Below are 19,335 nucleotides of genomic sequence, written 5' to 3'. Positions count from 1 at the left end.
AATATTTTTTAATCAATAGGTTGTTCAATACAATACAATATTAATAAATCATGTTTTTTCCTCGTTTCATTGTTTATAAATATCATTTTAATACAATTATGTTTGTTACGCTAATTACGCTGTTTTATTTACACGTTGTAACCAGCAATGCTCATGAAATATCACCTGCTCGTATCACGTTATAGAATCAGGTTTTAGTAGACCTGGTTATTCAATGAGCCGTTAACACCGATCGACAGAGTAACACCAACAGCGAGATTGGAACAAAAAATATGACACATTCGATCCCAAATAATGCGACGTTTTAAATATATTTCTGATAGTCGAGACAAGAAAAACTGGTTTGTAATAAAAACACTCAAACATTATAACATTATGTTATTATCATAATCAAAATCAAGAACATACTATAGACATAATGATAAATAATTACAAGTATATATTACGATAATTGTTTAATGGTTTGAGTTAATAAGTGGTGTTTAAATAATTAAAATTTCTAAAATAAAATAAAAATAAATTATTTCGTCAAATATGGTGTATTTTTATTAATTCATTCATTCAAACCCTTTTCCGCACCCCAATGGTGCATAGGGCACTGCATTATAAACACAGTGTTATCTTGATCGTTAACACTCGAAGGAAAGGTGATCAGCCTTCCGCTTCAGGTACCAGTTCAGGGTAATATTGAATAAATATTAGAGTGAAAAATCACTTATATTTATTTGACCCCCCCCCTGGGAATCGAACCCGGGACCTCCAGAACGGTAGCCGAGCGTGCTGACCATTACACTGCGGAGGCGGACAAAATAATTGTTATAATAAATCCCAAACACACGCAACGCCATTAAGAAATAAGAAAATTGATATTTCGTTATACGTCAAAGAATGTGTTTGAAACATTGACTGCTTGTTGTATTAAAAAATGATTGCTTAACATGTTTTCAGAATTTGAATCGCGAAAGAAAATAAATCACATGATAACACAAAAATGGTTATATGTATCCACCTCTGTAGTGTAATGGTAAGCGTGTTTGGCCACCATGCTGGAGGTTCCGGTTACGATTTCCAGAGTGTAATAGGAAATATAAGTGATTTTAGACTCTTACATTATTTACATTATAAATCTAATTTACATTATTTTGAGTTTATCCAAAAATATCTTAAACATAGATGAAAATTATTATTCTTCTAATAAAAACATACTTATTTCGATCATAGATGTCATCAAAGAAGTGGCATACAATTTTTTTTTCAATTGAAGCATAAATATAACTTCCATAATTCGTGTCTTGCGATTGTTAATCATGGATGAATTTTACAGTGCATAAAATGATCACATAAACCAGTCAATGACCTGTCGTAAGCTCTTCCATATTATTTTGAATAATTAAGATAAAAAAATATTCATGTAAATAATATTTACTTACTTGGATTCTGTATCTCAATGTATCTTAACAGCAGTACTACACTATCTCTTGGATCACTTTTCACTAAAAAATATTCGGAACAACGAGAAAAACACATTGATGCACCACGGTATGTAAACTATCAATATGAGATTTTAAACAAACACAATAATTTTTCAAACGTTTTCCGATATTTAGTTTTACGTTATTGCGTATAAAATGTCAGATTCATCGAAAGATTCACGAAACCTATTTTTTTAGGAACGCACATGTTGTAATTACGTCACTAGCTGAAACCTTTTTCAACCATAGATTTTTACAAAAATAAAGTCAACATAAGAGTGAAATTCCATGAGTTTTAGTGTTGCATGATTTGTGAATAATTCATACAAAAATTAAAACAAACATCTGTTTTTTTTATTTCTGTATTTTTTTTCATAAATGTGCAAATAATAATTTACCGAACATAAAACCAAGACAAATTAATTAAAAGATAAAATCTTTAAACAAAGGAGGATGTTCGTATCTGGTTACCTAGTAAAAAAATACTCTTCTTTTCTTTTAACCCTTCTTTGCACCCAATGGTGCATAGGGCACTGCATCGTATTGACGCAGTGTTATCTTGATCGTTACTGACATAAAGGCAAGGTAATTACTCCTGCGCTTCAGGGATAAATATTGGAGTGTAAAATCACTTAATTTATTTTCACCCCTGGGAATCGAAACCGGGACCTCCACCACGGTAGCTAAACACGCAAACCATCACGGAGAAGCTAATTTACTTTTTAGTCGTAAACATCAAATTGTATTTCAAGATTATATTACATGCTGTATGTGATTTTTTTTAATATTATCTATTCAACGATATATCCGGCCTAATCATTTGAATATATAATACTTTCATTCATTACATTCCGATAGTGTGATTTATTTTCAAGCACTTAAATGGAAATGTGTTCTCAATAGTATTGTAATTATTTATTTCAACATTGTTTAGATCATATACTGATCGATTTAACACTATATCTCAAAACTATTGCACAAATATCAAGTACAATCTGATACAAAAATCTCCGCCTTCTACGAGTTAAATTTGTGAAAAAGTCGAAAAGTTCAAGGAGTCGTTTTTTCTTAATACCAACGTACACGTCTTCGATTTCAAAAGATATGTTGTATCATATGAATGTATATTTAAATAAATGACATACATGACTCGGAAATTTAGCATTCTCACGTGACCTATTTCCTTTTGTGTACGTTTAATGTAATACAAGTAACGATAACGTAGAGCTTTGATATTGCGGAAAACCAGGGGAAATTATTTACGGAGGGAGCATTATTATCCAGAAATTTCATCCACGCGACCCACTCGTTCAATATTGCGACAAAAATAGATATTTTATTAGTGAACTTATTTGCTATGGTAATAATTTGTGAACAAAAATGGGACGATCTAAAGGAGGTCTGGTAATACCCATATCAACATATTATTTTTCATTTTTTTTTTCAAATACAGTCAAACTTCGACATAACGGATCTCTATTCAACAAACTTTGGATATAAATATCTGGTCAAGTGAAAAAAAAATAAAAACGTCCAGTTAATATTTTACATGCTTAAATTCAAGTGTCGCTGCATGTTAATAATTTTTAGCGAACATTACAATCGCGAATTATTTCTCAAAACTTCTTGATTGCGAATAAAACCTTAATTCCTTTATTATGTTTTTATTTGCATAAACAGTATTACCGGAAGCAAGAGCGTCGATATCAAACAGCAACGTCACTTCACGATGAGTGTCCGAACACAATAAATAGAATTTTATTTGGGTTTGTTTATTTATATTTAAATTTAGTGTTAATTTTTTAAAAGTTTTATGATTTAAATTTTAAAAAAAAACATATGACTGAAATTTGCCTTAAAAGGACACCCATTTCCCCTACTTAGTCTGTTATATCGACGTTTGACTGTATTTATAAGTCAAAATACGACTTGTTCACTTGCGAAATTTATTTTATGGCAAAAATAGTTTTTACATTATTCAAAATAAAAGAAAAATTATAAAATATCATTTTCTTTATTTTTTCTTGATTTTAAATATATCCAGAAACAAACGAAAAAACATGAATTAAAACTCAGGTCTAGAGCATACTGTTGTATGAAAGCAAACGTGGACTATCAGGCAACCAAAACGAGGGCGGCTGGATGCGTTGGAGATGTGGTGCTACAGGCGTATGTTAAGGATTCTTAAGTCGGAAGATGTAGGTAACAATGAGATAATAAGCAGGGCTGGGGAGACTAGATGCTTACTCAATAAAGTAACACAACATCGAGAAGAAGGAATAGACCATTATATAAGACACCCAGGCCTATTTCTCAAAAGGAAGGCATGTGCGAAGGCACAAACTACAGAGGACGACCCCGCTCAACCGACATGATCCAAATTATCTCCAACATGTGTTGTAGCGGATACGCCAAGTTGAAGAGACGATTGGAGGATAGAGACGGGTGGAGACTATCCATGAAAAAAGCCAACTAATCATCACACAGATTATAACCCACGAAGGAGAATTAACCCCTACAGCCGTGGAAAGCAGTAAATTTCATTCAATAATGTTTGCACGTACCTTATCGTGGAACTATTTTTCCCTTAATTTGGCATTCAAATGACCGCAGGTAAACAAAAAAGTCAAACATTGCCGTCTGCCCTTCAGGGAATGTCAGAAAAAGCGAGTTTTTGTCGTAATATTTATGTTCATCTTTTTAATTGCTTAGTTATCATATTTCACCATGTTTTATCATTTTCAAATTCAAAATAAAGCAAGAATTTCTCAACGTTAACTCAGCCGGATCAAAAGATTATAAATTGCACGATATATTAAGTATTTTTTAGTTTATTGATTTAGAGATTGATTTGTCGAACTCCATTTAAATTGATGTATTAATTGTTAAATCAAATACAGATTTTATGAGTCTATTTTAGTTGTATTTTATTGTTTAAAATACATAAAAATCAATATTCGAGTCGTGTATGCGCTCGACCACAGAACTCTGATTCGGTTCCTAACGATTAGAAAAAAACTTAAATAGAAAATAGTAAATTAAAATATTGATGTGTTATTATTTTATGTGTTGGTCTTCCTCCGTAGTATGGTAGTTAGAGGATTCGGTTACCATACTGAAGGTCTCTGGTGCAATCCCCTAGGGGTTTAACATAAATTAAGTCATATTCACTTTAGTATTTATTATATATCGCCCTAGACTGGTACCTGAACCGCAAAACTGGGCACCTTGTCTTGATGTAATTAACGATTAATGTAACACTGCGTCAGTGTAATGCAGTGCCCTATGCACCATTTGGTGAGGATAGTGGTTAGAAGAGGAATTCTTTAATATTTAAAAGTAGAAATAATGTGTTGTTTTTTTAAATATATTTAGAACAATATTTTTAGTATAATAATATTCTTTTGTTAGCAATACCTAACACGTGTTGAACGAAAAAAGAAGTTCCATTTTTTCTTATGGATGAATGAAAAAATTACGATGTTCTGCCGATTTTAACTCCACGGCGTCACATGTTGTCGTAGGTACATCTTTCAAAGTTACGAATCTCTGAAGTTACAGACTTTTCACTAATGTGTGATTCTAGAAAACGTTTAGATCCGAATTGGTTGCTTTCTTATTTTTAACATCGAAAAGTCTTAATACAAATCGCTGAAATGTCGGGAAAATAAGATAACTTTTCATTGTAATATGAACAATGATATGTTCCATTTGCACAGCTTAGATAATATAAAATGCCACACCATTATTGGTTTATGGTACAGACCGCTTTAAAAAACCGTAAAATATGTATATTTTTCTCCATATTTAAAAAAATAATAATAAAAATTTATTGATCTATTTCATATCCAGATACAGACCAAGACAATAATAATACTTCGTAGCTGTGAATTTAATTTTGTATTGGTTTTGTTCGAAATATTTTCCTTGACTTATTTTTTTATGAATATTTTCGATATGTAAGAAAACAATTCACCAATTCTTTAACAGTTAAAAATGAGACCGATATCAAATTTAATTATTTATTTATAATTTGTAAAATCAATTATAAGTGTAATCAATAATAAGTGTAAAAATTAAATACATATCCATCCCTGAAAGTTATGATCAGGTTGAAGAAAAGTTTCAAAAGTAAAAGTGGTTGAAAACAAACTTTTAGTTTTATTTTATAAAACACACCACAAAGTATCTGCAAAAAACATTAAAGAAAAATAAATGAAAATGTAATTTTTTTTAAATCCTGCAAATCATTTTGGTATTAGTTTGATGATGATTACGAATAAATAAAAACACCCTTATTTTTAAGGCGCAAAGAGTTTTTTTTGCAATAGAAAAAAATTGTGTTGCTTAGAATATGTTCGCTTCAGAAGTAATATGTTATGTTCTCTATAGTAATATGTAGTTTTCAGGATAACTCCTTGGCGAAATGTCGTATAGTCCGTTTAGCGACCGCTATGACAAGATCAACTTAAAAAGGGTTTTATCCAAAAAATTACTTGAAGATGCAACTTTGTTTTACTCTCCTCAGTTTTGTCCTCAATCTGAGCAGAAATTATTCCAAAGGGAGTTTTTGGACTGCAGTACTGTGATGCGGAGTCGTTAAATTTATTATGAAGGACCCTTTGCAAACACGTCGCACAATAATAATACAATTACTACAAAGCGGATTGATGAGGAAGTTCAACAATTCACATCTTTACTTAAGAAGGTTTGAATTTGAGAAGAATGGAATACATTGTTGTTGCGTCTGAAAAGCGTAGAACGTTTTATCAAATATTTGCATTGTGACAATATACCTTAAAATTATGTTTTTGTGTGAATTTTCATTTGGCACGTTTTGAATTATTGCACAATTCTGTGTTCTGATTGTTGTGAGGACCTTTTGTATTCGACTATAACTGAATTTCATATTATTGTATTTGAAAGTTATTCAGAAGTTTTTAAAAAGTACTTAACTCGTGTTATTCAAGTTTATACAGTAAGTTTCCTTTATTTTTTAGTGAAGAACTGAATAGTAAATGAGTTATCATGAAATAAACTTTTGTTTTTCTTTGAGAAATTTCTCAGAACTTATATTTTTGTGCTTTGCTACGGTATTTTTTTCGTTACTTGTATTGTAGACCACATCTTATAAATTAAGTATATAATGTACTAGTAATTCATAAATTATATTTGCTAAATGATTACCCTTTTTTAAATGTCTGTGTTTATCATTTAAATAACATTTTTGTTTTTTTTTGTTCTTGTTTTTACAACCTTTTGTCGTGTATATTATCTAATGTCCTTTATTTATTTAGATTTTTCGATCAAATATGATCGCTTTTGAACGAAAAGAAAATCAATATTTTTACAAAGGTTAAATCAACTCCTTTGTGGACGTAGTATTCAATGGTTTTTTATCTCAATTTGAAGGCGTATCCAGATCATCCCAAAACGTGTTTCATCATCATCGTTATCTCAGGGTTAGAGAAAGGACAAAGTTCAAACATCTAAGGTTTCTGACGGTCACAAAGTTAAACGTTTGTTTTTCCGATTACTTTAGTTTAAAACATTTCTAGTAAAATCGTTAAATCACTTTAAAAATCTTAGTTTTAAAGGAAATTATATTCAAAATTTTGGCATATACACGTAGCTTGTCTGAATGGGATGATATATTTTATTAATTAAATACATTATTGAATATGTTAATAAATATTAAATTACATTTTACCCTTCATTTTTACATCACTAACGCAAAAATAATGTATTTTAACTGTTCCGATTTGTAATAATAGGGATAAAATCTTGCCTTATACAAATATTACATTGAATTCTTGTAAAATATATTGCCCACATTAAAAAAATATAGGAAAAAAGGCAAGAAGAAATCTTTCTTTGAAAAACTTATAATGGTTTATTTTAGCTACAAAAGGATCTTCATTATGGTATGACATACGCAGATTATGAGATTGTGAGTCATGCGTAATATTTAAAATTTCCCAGCCTTATGCTTCCTTTGATGATTTTTTTTATATTAATAATTTTTATAGTTTTACCAAACATTATACTACAATAAAATTATCATTTCGTCATTTATGTACACAACAAAATATACTGCTTTATTTATTTTTACGTATGAATGCATCGAAAGACAAATAGGTTTTGGAAAAAGTGGTACTTATAGTAGGTATATATTACCACGAAGTGACTGTCGAATCAATTAATACAAATAGTAGTGTTGTCAGTGCAATATTTCGATTTTTAACATGAGAAAATTAACTGGTTTTTATCATGCTGGCATAAAAATTAATAGCTGGTAGGTCACCATAAATATTTTCTTAGAAGCACTACCAACGTTTTCAAGCACTTAAAATTTAATACCTACTATGTCATTTAGTATTTAGCGTTTAACTAAAAATCAATTAAGCACGATAAAGTTGTTTGGGTAGATGTAATTACTGCAGATGAAATCAGTATTTATTAGCTTTTTCAAAATCTTTTATGAGACTAATTATATTAGGAGGAGTTCATTGAAATGAGGTACGTACTAAGAGGTTCTAAATGCTATCACTTGGAAATGGCATCTGATCAATATTGTACTGAAGGATTCAACCAAAATTTTCTCTCTATGTTCGGTTTTACCATCAAGATTAATAGGCTTTTGATAAAAAGAAGTGTAATTAATCATGTCTGATACCACAGGGACTGGCTAATGAATACAACTAATTTTATATCAATCTATAACTAATGCTATAAAGTTTGTTTACATACCATAGTATCATATATTACGTATATAAATCTAAATATGTATACCTAGATTATTTAGTACAAAATATTTTTTTTGTATGATAAAAGCATTGTTAACTTTGTGGTTTGGTAATATAACACTCTCTTTATAGATCATTTTGTGTAATACGACTTAAAGACACCATAAAAAATAAGCAAATAAAATTTATTTTAAGTGTTCAAATATTCGCATTGTGATTCGTTTATCTTCTTTCCCTCTCTTTTAAAGCTTAATATACATAAGCATCAAGGTAACATATGTATGTTGGGGTAGCGCATATTACATCCAATCCTATTTATAAAATTTAAAATATTAGCTCCTACAAAAAATCAGTCACCCACGAATCCCTTTGAATCGACGCAAGTTAAAGTATAAAGTAGAATATTCCCGGTGAACAACAAATCACCTTCTCTTAATTAACCAGTGAATAGTTTATCACCTAATCTAAAACCCGCGATTTAACTCAATTTTTATTTAAATATTTTTTTCTTCATTTCTCAATTTTACCTAAAATAAATTAGGGTAAAATTTTACGTAACGAATTTTTTCTTAGAATACCGTATTTGCATGGAAAAATGACTTTTTCTTCGAATTAATTATATGGTAAAGGTAAGGATTTTCATATATGTATATGTGTATATATATATATATATATATATATATATATATATATATATATATATATATATATATATATATATATATATATATATATATATATATATATATATATATATATATATATAAATATATATATATATATATATTTATATATATATATATATATATATATATATATATATATATATATATATATATATATATATATATATATATATATATATATATATATATATATATATATATATATATATATATATATATATATATATATTAAATAATAAAAAAGAATAACCCAAAAAAACTCTACTTTTAGAGGTTAGTCTGCAGGTAGGATAGTAGGGATAGAGAAGGTTAATGTGGACAACACATCACAACACTGTCTTTTTATTATATATTATAAAAAACAAAAGACATCAAATATATATTCATTAAAAAAAAATCGAGCGTGAACAGACATTCCTGACTTCCCGGTGGTGTCAGGTGGATTTTTTTTCTTTATTATAAATTTTTTTGCATTACATAGCATAAATTAAATTACATAAAATATTAATAAAATATTAAAATGAATACAAAAAAAGATCCCACGAAGGCATGGCCTGTGAATGGGTATACAAAATAAATAGTCATAGTACAGGGTATAAGGGTAAAGGTTTCTAAGTAGAATTAGTTAATACAAAATAACAAAAAACTTAATATGAAATACAAAAAAATACTTCTCTAAAAAAATAAGTCTCAGAAAACATTTTTTTTTAAATAAAATTAAATGAATGAATGAATTCTTTGTAAGCGAATATCCCCTTAAGTTTCTGCCAACCCTAAATTATATTCTCCACACTACAAGTGCTAAGCTAGTACACACTAGCATAACGTAGTTACCAGTGTTATGATAATGTGGGTACTAATTAATAAATTGGCCATAGTTTGATCCCCTGGTAATAGTGAGAGGCTAAAATGATTAACGCTAATTAAGTAGTGCGGTATGTAATTGATCATAATTCAATTCCGTTCGTCATGCGAACATCATAGAAAAAGTTTCATACCATATTCAGACAAGGCCACATTCTAATGCAGTGGTATTAGTACGTATTTTAAAAGGAAAGTTACTACCTCATACCATAATGGTGTTTTCATAATATTCATCATTTTTATGCGCCTTTATAAGTAAGCAATTCAACAATTGTTCAACCATGAAGAACAATCAGAAATTTATTCCCTACAGTGCTCATCGTGTTCCAGATTATATATCGCTCACTCCTTTCAAGAACGTAATAAATTAAAAAAACTTGATTTTTTAGGAGGACGTGTTTAATATTTAAAAATATAATACAATGTATTAAAAAGAAATATATTGCCACTGATTAAAGTTTTTACTATGCAACAGATCTTTTAAGGTAAACCCTGAAGGTTTTTTCTACATTTTAAAATATTAACTATATTTAAAAAAATAAATTAAACAATACATTTTCTTCAAAATGCAAAAACAACACTTTTGCCCTGTAGCTAGTAAATATTAAGTTAAAATATGCCTCTTTTGCTGGGATATAGTACATTTTCTGGGCATTCCGAAAACACCCACAACTGAAAATTGAGGTTTTTTTATTTATGACGTTATTGAAAGGAGTGAGCGATATAGGAAAAACATCTAGAAATTATAACATCCGATGTAAAGAGCATGCAAGATGTCTAAATAATAATAAATATTCTGAATTTGCCAATCACCTAAAAGAAAATAATCACTTATTTGATAAAAATAAAAGTCTAAATATATTACACATATACAATAGAGGAATTAAATTAGATTGCTTAGAAACATAAGAAATTAAAAAGGCAATCAATAATAATTTACTATTTATAAATACACACAATCACTCAGCATCCCTGATTTCTTTTGACTGTGACTGCTAACCAACAAAAAAAACACTTGAGATCTACCCAAGCTCCTTTGCCTAACCATCAAAATATTTAGAGTTTTGTTTAGTAGAAAGTGTTTTAGTATTAATCAGTATTGATGAAGAAGCGGTTTGCTTCGAAACCGGTAGTTATTATAATTTAGTTAAAATATAATATTTATAGTGATTTTAAAACAAAGTTACATTTTAATTAAAACATTTTTCTTATCTAGTTTTTTTCAAATGTAATTTTAAACAATGCCTAACTTTTATTAATTTGATATTTTTGTTCATGTTTTGATCTGTTATCTAGTATTATCCTAAGAAAACAATGTTACTACGTTGTATGTGTATTTTTTCAGTGATTATCGAAAAAAAATTCAACGTGGCTAATATTTCATCTAACACACTTTAATTACTACTTACGTCCCAATATAAAATGGTACAACTTTTCCAATTATTATTAAATTTCAAATTCAAGAACCTTCAGTTATTTTAAGGAAGTCATTATTTTCACATTATTTATTAATTTATTTAAATGCTCCATTAACGACGTGCATGATAACAATTCTCTCCAATAATTCTAATGATTTTTCTTTATTTAATGTAAATCTAAATTTGTTAAAACAACTGCGTGTAACGTAAAAACATATTACACCTTAAGGCTTTTTGTTTCAGAATATTGCCCATAAGTGTAGGTGACTTTCCTCGTTTCGTATAAAAATATTTATATTTTTATAGATATTACTATTTATTTATACTAAGAATTGTAAAAAAAACTTTATACTTTTTTTGTAAATCAATTTCGTACCATAACAATACAACATATAATCAAGTACAATCTGGATTGTCATTGAATTTGCTTTTTCTGAAGTTAACCGCTTTACAAACTCGGTTTATGGCATAGCTTCACCTTCCATTGCCTATAATAAGCAATGTTTGTTGAAAGTTCTCCGTAACTAAATTATCCAAAAAGACTCAATCGATTTAGAAAACTTTTTCAATCCATCTCTTTATTTTGGCAACAAACTGTCAGGGCTTTTTTTATTGAAAACTACCAAAACGCTATTTTTCTTTTTAGCTATTGCTGAAATATTCAAATGTGTTACGCTTTAATATTGATTATCCAAACAAAACCATAAAATCAATCTGGATCAAATAAAAATATCCAGATTAAAATAAATAAAAGCATTCAAGTATTATGTAATTATTATTTATTTATTTTTTTAACAAAAATGTTAGTAATATTAGTTTATAACCACTTACGGTGAGTGGTTGAATACTAATATTACTAAAAAATTTGTAGAAAAATAAATAAGTAAAAATGACTAACCACAAAGTAAATGCTTTATATGTTAATAATATTGAGAATAATGTAATTATTTTATTAAAATTAAACACTTGAACAATCCACTTAATCGAGTTTTATTTTATTTACGACTAGTTTCGAAAACGACAATTGTTTTCATCTTCTGGTACTAATTAAAACTAACAAATAAAATTAATTTATTTTTTTTAATTTGTACCAGAAGATGAAAACTATTGTCGTTTTCGAAACTAGTCGTAAATAAAATAAAACTCGATTAAGTGGATTATTCAAGTGTTTAATTTTAATTAAATAATCATGTCATTCCACAAAATTAATGCTGAATCAATAAATAATATAATGTAATTATTATTTATCGATTAAGAATACAGACGAAACAATGCCAGTTCTTCTTTGATATATTTTTTTTATTGTTGCATATATTTTTTTTATGAAATAAATAAAATACACTGTTGTTTGCCCTAATATATGAGGATAATCTGGTATCCCAATCAGTTTCCATCGTGACTAAAGACTTATATTTTCCATTCCAATTTCATATCATTTTAATTATTATGTAAAACCGTTCATAACGTATCATAAATATAAAGCTCCGTGACGCCTTCTTTCATAACGCAATTTAACAAAGGTTTTTTGAAAAATAATAATTTTGACAAAATTGTGTTCTACTAATTATTCAATGTATTGAACATAAGTCGAGCTACACTCAACAAAGGAGTGTTATACATACAAGTACATTAAAAAAGATGATTTTTCTGCACTAGATCTCGTCATTCCATAAAACTTTCCACTTTCTTCTGTATGTTAATATTCACAAGGCAAAGGAAAAACTATCAGTTGTAAATCACTTAAAAACATATAAAATGGTACATATAGTTGAACCTCTGCCTTTTGTATAGTATATCAATAAATAAAAATTCAAAAAATTTAAAAAATATAAAATCCCATTGATAAAGTTGATAGGTGAATGTTTGGGGGGGAAATTTATGGTGTATAATTCGGACATGGCGATCAATTTTTTTTAAACTTTAAAAAATAAATCGTTTCATAATTCGGTTTATTGAATTCGGTTATTTGAAGCTAATAACTCCAACCAGTGCACAATTTTGATTGTGTATTTCTAAAAACTTTACTCCAATTACTTAAACTGGAAAGAAATACTCGAGAAAAAGTAACGAACATCATCCCAACAGCGTAGCCGAAAACATGAAAGTTACACATTTATCTCATTATTTCAATTTCTATCGACATTTGTAATCAAAATTTACAAATAATACGGACATTAACGAGTAATATTGTTTGTACGTATGTTTAAAAAATCCTGTGGTAGTTTTTCAAGCTCATGGATACTAGAAGTACAAATAATCCATTAAAATCATGGTTTCTTTATAAAATTAATTCATTCTTAGGGAGTAACAAGATATGTAAAAAAATATGTTTTCAGGCATATTAATATAAACTTAAATATATGTATAATATGGTAACATATCTAAAAAATATATTATTACATCGCAAGTTTATAAAAAATTTTCAAAGGAAAATATCTGAGATTTATAATAATACATGTATTATCTTCGTAGAAGCGGGAAACTTACGCAAATGGGTTTTCCCTTCTCCAACCGTTATTCGGTATACTTTACAATTTTACAATATATACAAGAATACAGGAGAAATGAGGATATTGAAAAACCAAAGCAAGATTCTGTAACTCCATCTTCTCAAGATTGAAAATAATAATCCATTTTTCCGAGTTCTCTCATACAAAAGACTGAAAGAAAACCTTTTTAAAGCTTTTGCCTTCATATATTGGCTCAATATTAATCTAAAGGAAAATAAAACAAGAATTCGTGGCTTTTGATATTTATAAAGAATGTTCGTTTTTTGTAGAGATTTATACATATATCAATATCTCTTATTACCTTCGAGTAACGCCTTAAATATTACTATCTATTTGTGTATTAATCGTTAAATCAAACACAGATTTTTTGAGTCTACTGAGTTGTATTTTATTGTTAAAAAGCACATAAGTTATGGATTCACAATCACACAAAAACACACACTTACAATTAAACACAACTTAGTAGACTCAAAAATCTGTGTTTGATTTAAATATTAATATAAAAATTATTTACAATATATATATTATCCCTCTGGCACGGTAGCCAAATGCTTTAACCACTACACTGCGAAGGCTAACTTAACATATTATTTTAATGACGTCACGTGAAGTCAAAATATGAACGAAAAAGGAAACCGTGAGATTAAGTGGATCATTTCCGTTTGCGGTTTGTACCTTACACAATGTGATTATGTTAATATGTCGTAAGTATTACCCCTTTGACACTCAGCCCTGTTATGAAATCAGGATTGTCTGTCACGTATCCTTACAGGTTTTAATATTTGCGAGTCGTATGATTTTTTTTTATGCATGATATAAGTTTTATACTTGCACACAAAAAAATCAAGTATATATTTTTTCCACGTTTGTCTATCTAACTTTAGCACTTTTCAATTGGAATAATTTATCTTTTCAATTTATCTCTAAAGCGTCTTCAACATTGTGATATTTTATACATATTTTTAAAGTGTTTGCTGTTGCCATTATTGACAGCAAAAATGTAATTTTTTTTTTTAAATCATATTTTATTATATTTATCAAATATCATATTTATAAATAACAAAATAACAAGTTTATATTAAAAAAATCCAGATTTAGCCATCTAACTATTTAGTTGTAATTTTATTATACATGCATGATTGTTTAATAAAACCATTCATATTTTTAACATAATCAAATATTTTTTGTTATCAAACTAATTTGAATGAAATCATATTTCTGCTACAACAAACACTCTTGAAATGTGTAAAAATATAAACTAAATATCATAATGTTGAATGAATTGAGATAAATTAAAGTTTTTTTTAAAAAACATTTAAAAATTAATTTGTGATAATTGTTTCACCTAGTGTTTGATTTAAAAAATTTATTTAAAAAAAAAAATCTTTTTACCGCACATATTTGAACACACATCAGTAAATACGAATAATTAAACTGCATAAATAAAGTACGTATGCTAATATAAGCATTTTGAACTACTGTGAAAAAATACGTGACCTCAAATTTACTGCTTTTGTCATGTCAACGTAAAAAGTGCATAAACTTTTACAGGGAAAACCTTTTACTAAGTTTCGTTACAAATTTTCATAGCGTTATCAACCTTCAATTTCACAACGTAAAATATATTCAGTAAATATACCTTTTTATGGTTTCTCAAACACAATAAAGATTTTATTTAATTTATAACTAAGTGTCCAAACTCAAAACACAGTAAAGAACATTTTTTTGTATTACGTTTCTTTTGCATTTTTGGACTAAGTAGGTTCTACTTAGTCCAAAAATGCAAAAAAAACGTACTACAAAAAAAATGTCCCTTACTGTGTTTTAAGTTTAGACAGCAAAGTTGCTGCTCTTATAAAAGTGACCTTAAGAATATTTATTAATTTTAATTTAAAGAAAACATAAATGTGGAATCGTTAATTTGGCTTTATTTTTATTAATGTAACTTTTTTTGTTAATGTATTATAATGTTTATTTCTGTTAATGAAACTATTTTTACAATGATTAAAGAAAACACTTCGTTTTTTACCACTTGAGTTTTATTATAGACTACATGTTTCAGAAGTTAAACTTCCATCATTCAGGTCTGTATAATAACAGACTGTTATTATACAGACCTGAATGATGGAAGTTTAACTTCTGAAACATGTAGTCTATAATAAAACTCAGGTGGTAAAAAACGAAATGTTTTCTTTAATCATTGTAACATGTCTTACCACAAAGTTAATGCCGAAACAATAAATGAAACTATTTTCAATTACATATTTTTTAAATGCAAAGCTGTATAATTACCGAACAAATAAAAATAAAATTAAAGAAAGGGCATCTTTGAGAAACGAATAACGGTTTGGATCTAAAAAACTAAACCAAAATAAAATTCAACAAATGAAAATATTTTTTTAATAATCATTTATTGAAAAGTTATGTATATGGTAAGGAGATGCAAGAATGTGGAAGAAGTGGAGAATGCTTTGCAAAAAAGGGATATAGCATTCTATTTTCGTTAGTTAGGTAGTTTGTGATAGTTATAGTACGTTTTCCAATAAATTATGACAAATTCGTGTGAGAGCGGTAGGTAGGTACTAACATTTCGTAACTTAATCGTAAAACAATATAATATGCGAAATAATTGTTATTGACAAGCATTTGAAATTATGATTAAATAACTTACAATTATTTAAAATATGGTAATCTTAATCTTTTTATTGCAGGTATATTTTGATAAATCGGAAAACTTAGCGCTACACACGAGTGAATCGCACTCACGTTCTGTATCCCAGTTGTATACAGCTCATGGAACAATTCGGTTTAAAAATACTCCGGCGGATCGATGATTTCCCTTTGAACTTAGGAATATGAACAAAAAATGTGGAACATCAAACGTGATCAGCGTATAAAAATGCATTTGCTTCCATCCAATACACGTATATCGATTTATTCGTTTCCACCACACCTCTATTGGAAGTACAGTTTAAAACACAGTAAAAGAGTTGCAGACAGAGGTGATAACTAAACGTCCTAAATATACTCTCTTTGTAAAATGTGACTGCCGTCGTAAAAAAAACATATTTTAATTTACGGATAGTATAATATATAAATCAACATATCAACCGTTCAAGTAATAAATACGTATTTGATTACGCAGAAAAAATGCAATAGATGCATGCAATATCAGACTGCAATAGTAATATGTAAATCACGCATCAGGGTTATTACGTATGTATATTTTTATAATACGTTTAAAAAGGTGTTGCGGGTGCAATAAAAATGCCTTTGAGTGTATACGAGTACTCGCATCAGTGAAGTGAGTTTTGTGTCGGTATTATCAATATGGACAGCGACCAGAGCACCGCCAGCAGCCAGAACCCAAGTCGGCAGAGCTCGGTGGACAAGATAAGTCGGCAGGGGTCAGTGGACAAATCTAGTCAGGGCTTGGTGGACAAGATCAATCGGCAGGGCTCGGTGGACAATTCCAGTCGGCAGGGCTCGGTGGACAAGTCCAGTCGGCAAAGCTCGGTGGACAGCGACTCGGGGGCCAGCTCCAGCATGGTGCCCGTGCAGCCCGCCAGGGGGAAGGACCTGGTGCACAAGTGCCACAGCGACCCGGGGGGCGGCAGGTCCCCCGCCCCCGGGCCCCCCGCGCGCCCCGCCCGCCACCGCTCCACGGGCGGGAGCGCGCGCCGATGTGTGCTCACCCTCGATGGCTACTCTTACGTAATAGGTGGGTACAAACGTATATTAAATAACAGCCAATTCAACTTTGACCTACAGCTGACCTCGTTACCTAGTGCTTTCCGGCCTACTTAAGGGTAAGTTTACAAGATTTTTTATTGATATCTCAACATATGTAGATGGAGAAGAATATAGAACGTGTTTAACATTCAATAAATTAATATAAATCCCCGTAAATGCCCAGACTTTCATATTCTTCTTCATCTATGTTGAGACGTAAAAAAAACATGAAAAATGAATCCTATTATTCGAGATAATCCAGATTTATGAACAAGTATTTGGACACACTCAAAATGTCGTAAATAAAATATGTACAAAATTTTAAGTGTGTCCAAATACTTGGTAACAAATCTGGATTACCTCCAATTGTGACTTATTTTTTTAACATTTCTACATAGAAGAAGAATATGGAACTCCAGGTATTGACAGGGCTTACGAACTGTAATGGGCCAGTTAAATTGATCATTTTATACACGTGTAACATTTACCATTTTACCCATGATTGACAACGACACTACTCAAATTTCAGAAGTTATATTTATGTTTCAATTGAAATGATCTACTATATGTGCTTCTTCGTCATCCATGGTTGAAATTAGTATGTTTTTATCAGCGGAATTCTTCATGTAAGATTCTTTCCCGAACTATTTGACATACTAGGAGATGCATTATCAGACTAATTTGAATACACTCACAATATTGTTGTATGTTTTTTAACCAAATAATACACAAGGATAGTTATATCGTGAGTATGATAATCCTCAGACGAAATCATCCAATATTAGAATACACCATGAAATTAATTTAATAAATTACGATGTTCATATTTAGTGCGTTTAAAATAAATTTATTTATATGAAGAAAAATAAATTAATCATCTCATATACATAGATACATCTTTTGACTTTACAAAATGTTTTCAAAAAAGTTGTCAGATGTTTTTAAACTTATATATTTTGTGGAAGGCAATGCAAGGGTTGGAGGATTTATATTTAAAATGAAGACTTGTAATCCTTTTACAGAGCATTATATGTATATTTTTAAATGCATATAATGTAATTGGATCCGTTTTTACACATGCAGATATAATCAATTTTATTGAATATTGTCATATTTTTTTATATCAATTTAATCTGTATATTAAGCAATCAACCTAGGTTATTTTTACATAAAATTAAATAAGATAGGACATTTACAAAACAACGTTTTGTAATACTGTCAGTTGTCACTAATTATTCTTAGATATTGATTTTTACAGTCATGTATTCAAATCGATTGAACAATTGTGAGGCTATCAATTTTGGTTAGCATTCTATACGTTTATTCATGTTTTAACGAAATCCACACGTCTTTTGAAAATTTCACTATTTTATTTCAAGTTCCAGGAAAAAAATGAAATACTTTGTTACAATATAAAACTGCATTCATTTGGTTATCCACATTTTTTAAGGAATTTTGTTCATCACTATGCTTTTTTGAACATGTTTTTAGTATACAATACAAAAGGCACGTCCAGTTTCTAACTACTATATAGAAAAATTACATTCAATTAAAGATGAACTGCTATCATTCAGACAAAATTAGAAGTACAGATAAAAGTACAATAAAAACAAACCATACCCTAAGGAAACTGAGATGAAAGAAACCCTTACAATTTTTGCTTAATACTAAAACCAATTAAGTAAATTTTATCTTGCCCTAATATGTTCGCCTCCGTAGTGTAATGGTTATTATGTCTATGTAATTACTATGAATGAGGTCCTGGGTACGATTCCGGAGATACATATACAAGGTAAATTTAAGTATAACACTGATAATTCTCTCTTTAACATTTATTATTGAGCCCTACATTTCCTCTTATTTTAAGCAATTTTATTTTTCTTTTATTTAAATAATAATCCAATATA

This window comes from Brachycentrus maculatus, unplaced genomic scaffold (genome assembly GCF_059751285.1).
Source record: "Brachycentrus maculatus isolate JH-2025_06_01 unplaced genomic scaffold, ASM5975128v1 h1tg000546l, whole genome shotgun sequence".
Classification (NCBI taxonomy): Eukaryota; Metazoa; Arthropoda; class Insecta; order Trichoptera; family Brachycentridae; genus Brachycentrus; species Brachycentrus maculatus.
The sequence above is the reverse complement of the archived record's forward strand: the minus strand, read 5'-3'. Positions refer to the sequence as shown.